This window comes from Trichechus manatus, unplaced genomic scaffold (assembly GCF_000243295.1).
Source record: "Trichechus manatus latirostris isolate Lorelei unplaced genomic scaffold, TriManLat1.0 scaffold00062, whole genome shotgun sequence".
NCBI classification, from domain to species: Eukaryota; Metazoa; Chordata; class Mammalia; order Sirenia; family Trichechidae; genus Trichechus; species Trichechus manatus.
Genome location: NW_004443998.1, coordinates 3,355,410 through 3,361,741, shown reverse-complemented (window position 1 = coordinate 3,361,741; position 6,332 = coordinate 3,355,410).

The following is a 6,332-nucleotide window of genomic DNA, read 5'->3' as shown; positions in this document are numbered from 1 at the left end:
TTCATGATACCAGGCGTAAAATTATATATGTAGTTTCAGAGACTTTCTTGAGGCTATGTTGAAAGTTTCTGGAGAAGATCAAAAGTATTTTGAAGTGTTGGGTACATTATGTTGACTAAAAGAACATACAAAGTAAAGCTGTGCTTAAGAATGTGTCATAGATGCAAAGTAAAGTGAAAATTTTATCAGGTGATCATATAAAAGCCTGAAATATTCAGTTAGAGGCAAAAGGGAGCATGAGTCAAATCCTTCATTGAATTGACTTTGTTCTCTCCATGGAAAATCAGCCTCAAACCTGGTAAGTGATAAGATTAGAAATAATATATATTTTTTTGTCTGTGTACATCATTTTGGTAGCAGTTTATTTATTTGACCCTTAGTTGAAGAGTACCTAGCCATTAGAAAGTGTTTTCTCCAAATACCCGCCTTGATTATTTCATCTCCTTATTTCCTTCCATTAATTCTCTTGTTCAAAATGGAAAGAGAATGGTCCGTGGGATGTGCTGTAGTCTCCAAGCTTGCCCGTTTGTTTTCTGATATCAGTGAACTCATTAATCAGCATGCAGTCCTTGGCGAGAGAGGACCAGAGCCATACATGGTGAAAGAAAACGCCAAGAGGAGGGTACAGAAGGAAGAGGGGCTGATTCAGACTGGAGACTGCTCCAGCGCCACTGTGGTTATATCACAATCAGAAAGCGAAATTCACATGTGTGTGCTCAGATCCCACACATCAGTGGCACGCATTTACCAACACCCAGCCCCACAAATCATCAATCACGTGAAGGACGAACCACCATCTTGAAAAATATGACACAGGTGCAGTTCACCCACCCTCAGTCCTCCTGTCTCTTCTCGTAGGTAGTCGTGTCTTTTCCATCACACTAGGCAGCTGTTACGGATTGAATTGTGTCCCCTAAACATATGTGTTGTAAATTCTAACCCCTATACCTGTGCTTGGTAGAGTAGAGGGTCAGCAAAAAAGAGGAAGACCCTCAATCAGATGGATTGATACAGTGGCTGCAACGACGAGCTCAAGCGTAACAATGATTTTGAGGACGGCGCAGGACCGGGCAGTGTTTCGTCCCCTTGTACGCAGGGTCGCTATGAGGGGGAACCAACCTGACAGCGCCTAACAGCAACAACATACCTGTGGATAAGGAGCCCTAGTGGCATAATGGTTAAGAGCTCAGCTGCTAACCGAAAGGTTGGTGGCTTGAACCCACCCAGCGGCTTCCAGAAAGACCTGGCAATCTGCTCCCATAAAGATTACAGCCTAGAAAACCATACGGGGCAGTTCTACTCTGTCACATGGAGTTCCCTCGAGTTGGAAATCAACTGAGGGCACCTAACGACAACATACCTGTGGATGCAATCCCATTTGGGAACAGGGTTTCCTTTGTTATGTTAATGAGATCATGCCAATGTAGGTTGTGCTTTAAGCCAATCACTTTTGAGATATGAGAGAGCAGATCAGAAACAGAAGCAAGTAAGCACAGATGGAAGAAGATAGACACCATGCCACAGGAAGATCACCAAGGAACCAAGGAACAGAAGCTGAAAAGAGACAAGGACTTTCCCCACAGCTGACAGAGAGAGACAGACTTCTTCTAGAGCTGGCACCCTGAGTTCAGACTTCTGGCCTCCTAAACCATGAGAAACTAAACTTCTGTTAAAGCTGTCCCCTGTGGTATTTCTCTTATAGCAGCACTAAGGAATGAAGACAGCAGCCCAGAAGTGACATTGCATTTGAGGTGTAATCAGCGTTACTAATCAACACTGAGGTGGGACACTTATTAAACAGTTCTGGAGAACTCGGCCTGAGGTTAAGGAAAAGCAGTCTTGTAAATTCAGAAAAAACAAGCAAGCAGCAAAGAGTGCACCCTTTTAGGGTACATGGACCTTTTCATAAATTGCATCCTAAGTACAACTGCCACAACACTGTTTTACATTTGCATAAAAATTTTGGTCGAAGTTTCTTGAATACTTTTCATGAAATAGAATTGCTATTATAGTTCTGTTTTTATGTAAGTGGAAATAGTGGATCACAGGCTTAAAGCAACTTTTAAAGGCATCGTTTGGCACTAGATGAGGCTGGTAGTTGGTGAGAAGTGTAAAAATTCAGGAGAAATGTGTATAAATGTAAAGAGATTTCTCAAAATAAATCTGAAAATATGGTTCTAGCAAATCATCACCTTATTTCATTTTTTGCCTCTTTTCCCTTCCCAACAACTCAAAATTATTTTCTCTCTTTAGGAATTGATTTAGCCATTATTATTATTTTTTATTAAATTGACACTTTAAAAATAATAATATTTTATTGTGTTTCCAGTGAAGGTTTACGCAGCAGTTTAGGTTCTCATTAAACAATTTCTACACTAATTGTTCAGTGACATTGGTTACATTTTTTATAATGTGTGAATGTTCTCATTTCCATTCTGGTTGTTCCATTTCCATTAATCTAGTTTCCCGGCCCCCTTACCTTCTTATCTTTTTTTTGAAGTAATTGTTGACCGTTTGGCCTCATATAGATTATTTTTAAAAGGAGCACAGTAGTCACAGTGATAGTCTTTATTTTGTGAGCCACTCTGTTATTTAGCTAAAAGTTTGACCTCAGGTGTTAGCTTCTGTTCAAGGTGTAAAGAGTATCTTAGGGCAGTAGTCTTGGGGAATCCTCTAATCTCAACCGGTCCAGTCTGGCTTTTTAAAGAATTTGAAGTTTTATTCCACATTTTTCTCCCATTATAGTAGGATCCATCTATCGTGGCCCTGATCAGAATGGTCAGTAGTGGTTGCCAGGCACCATCTAGTTCTTCTGGTTTCAGGATAGACGAGGCTGTGATTTGTGTAGATTATTAGTCCTGTAGACTAGTTTTTTCTTTGAATCTTTGGTTTCCTTCTTTCTCTGTGGCTTCAGAAGAGTAGAGACCATAGCTATTATTTTTATTTTGAAGCAAGCAACTACACTAGGCAACAGAATGCAACATCCTCTTGAATTTTGAATCTAGAGCTACAAGATAATTTCTCCTACAAACGGGTAGAACTCTTGTCCGGTTTCCAGTTTGGGTTCCTTTGCCATTTTGGATATACTGGGAGAAGAGTTTTCATCTGCTTTTAGGAATGTTCTAGAATCAAATTTGTTGTGAATTTTAGCCAGTATATTATCTCTTACCTTTAAGCCTTCTTTTTCTTTGTAAAAGACAAACCTTGTCATCAGTAGAAGGGGTTTTGATGTCAAAAGAGAACGAAGAGTTTTTTTGGAAGTCGTGGGTCCTTTCCAGTACAATTCTGCTTGTTTCAGCTGTAAGTATGGATGGTTTTTGTCTGTAAATATTTCTTCAAATAAGTAAGGTAAAAAAAATTAGAGAGCGTCCCAGTTGATTAAGTGGAAATTCATCAACCAATTTTGAGATGGCATACAATTAAAAGAATTTTCTGGTCGTTTCCTGATACAAATCAGGAAGTAAGTCCTCACTGAACCACTTTAGAAATATGCAAAGAATGTGATGGAATTTTTGCGTCTGAAACGTTTTCAGATTTCTCACTCTCCACTTTAGTTTTGTCTGTTATTTGAAAGGGCACTCATTCAATTTTTAATGTGTCCTATAGTACCATTGCAATAGCGTATGTGTTACTGAAATAGTAATACAGTTCCTCCCCATCAGCTCTACCCCAAGGGTATTGGGAGAGCCTTTTAAAGAAAAACGCAGCAATTTTGGAAAGTGTAATATACTAAAAATCTGGAATACTGAAGAAAGTTGTTTTAAAAGAATGACTCCATTATGTCTGTGAAACACCACCCATATTCTCTTTGGTAAAATAAAAAAGGAAATACTTGCTTGAAGTCTATAGCAGAGTTCATATTTTAATGATCACATATCCCCAAATCACAATATAAATTCATTAAGTTTGTTCCAAGGTTTTGTCAGTTTCCATGAGATTTATTCTGTTAAAAAGGGCAAATATATTGAATTAAAGTTTTGTATCAAACCTATGCCCAATAGGATTTAACATAAACCACTCTGGATGACACATGGGATAATGCAGAAAATCACTAATGAAAATAAGGCAGGATTCCAAGTGTATCAGATGTTCATGTTTGTGTATGTTACAAAGGGATGTGTGATTTCACAAATCCAAGGCCTCGACTTGTTTTTAAGATTTTGATATTTTAATGGCCCATCCAGATCCTTTCTTCATCATTCCTTGATTATTCCTTTACCTCTCCAGTTCTGTCAACACTTCATGGTGCTCATATGATACACCTTGTCATCACCTGGAAGTACTTCAACTCTAATTTTTTTTTTCCCTTTTAGCAAAGGTGTCACCTTGAAGACTAAGGTGCGCCTGACCCTCGCCATGGTGTTTTCAATCGCCTCATATGCATGTGAAAACTGGGCAATGAATAAGGAAGACTGAAGAAGAATTGATGCCTTTAAATTACGGTGTTGGTGAAGAATATTGAATATACCATGGACTGCCAAAAGAATGAACAAATCTGTCTTGGAAGAAGTACAGGCAGAATGCTCCTTAGAAGCAAGGATGGTGAAGCTTTGTCTCACATACTTTGGACATGTTGTCAGGAGGGACCAGTCCCTGGAGAAGGACATCATGCTTGGTAAAGTAGAGGGTCAGTGAAAAAGAAGATGACCCTCAACGAGATGGATTGACACAGTGGCTGCAACAACGGGCTCAAGCAAAACAATAATTGTGCGGATGGCGCAGGACCAGACAGTGTTTCATCTGTTGTACCTACGGTCGCTATGAGTTGGAGCCGACTCGAAGGCATCTTACAACAACAACAACAACAACTTCAGCCACAAACTTTTCTCCTTCAACCTTTTCCATTTCTCCACCCCACTGAAACACTTCTTTATTCCATTCCACTCCTGGCACTCATGGTCTGCCTGCTCCAGCCACTTGTCTTCCCCTGCTCACTCGGACCCCCTTAGCCGGAACCTTGTCTGGGCCAGACCTGGTCCTGGAGAATGTGTATTTAGAAAGGCTAACGGTTTAAATTTCATTGTAATGTCCTTTCCGTCAGTGCTCCCCGTTTCTAGTCTGCTGGCTTACCATTTCAGAGTCCTGTGTGTCTAGCTGCATGTTCTGGAAAGAGAGAGTGTGGGGAAGGCACACCGACCTCTTAACCACCTCTGCTCAGGCGTGACTCACATCACGGCTACTCACCTCATACTGGCCAATGGAACTGCATGGAAGCCTGGAAAATGTTGAGGTACATGGATATAGCCATGAGCATCAACAGCTTTTTCCATATCTACTTCGCAGGATTGTTTTGAGAATTACATGTGATAACCCTTGTCAACTACTTAGCTCAGGGCTTGGAAGACCATTTGCTCAATAACTGTTGCATTGTTGAGTATTCCAGTTCAAGGAAAGTTGTTTTCCTCATTGTGAGTTGATGAATTAGCATTGCACTTCAAATTTATGTATTTCTGTGACTTAGGCCAAAACCTAAGCAGTCACTTCACACTCAGGGTAAGATAAAATCATACTTCTGGGTCTGCATATATGAGGACCAACGTCTATAAATGCCACCTGTGTGGTCTTATCTTGGGGCAAGACTAGTCTGCTCCGAGAACCATCTCACCCTCTGTTCCCTGACCCTGAAGGTGTCACCATTTCTGATAATCCCATACCTCTGCAGCTACTGGAATCCTGATGGCACAGTGGTAAAGCACTCAGCTGCTAACCAAAAGGTCAGCAGTTCGAATCCACCAGCCACTCCTTGGAAACCCTATGGGGCAGTTCTACTCTGTCCTGCAGGCTCACTATGAGTCAGAATCAACTCAATGGCAATGGGTTTTGCATCTACTAGTTCTTCTGCTGCTTTGTTTCCCAGATTAGGACATGTCTAGGAGCCTGGTGGCATCGTGGTTAAGAATTTGGTTGCTAACCAAAAAGTCAGCAGTTTGAATCCACCAGCCGCTCCTTGGAAACTCTATGCGGCAGTTCTACTCTGTCCTATAGGGTCGCTATGAGTCAGAATCGACTCAACAACTACAGGCTTACCCCCATCTACCTCAACATCAATGTTACTCAGCGTTGAGCGATACAAATCATTATTTTTATTTTGAAGCAAACAAATATATTAGGGAATAGAAGTTAAAAGTCCTCTTGAATTTTGAATCCAGAGCTACAAGAAAATTCTCCTGAAAACTGAGTGGAACGCTTGCCCAGTTTCTACTTTGGTTTCCTTTGACATTGTGGATATACCGGGGGAAGAGTTTAAGGAGTGCCACTTCCCTTATTTGCCCCACTGGTTAATTTGAACTTGTTCTTATAGAGTCTAATGTAGACCCTGTTCAAACAAAACA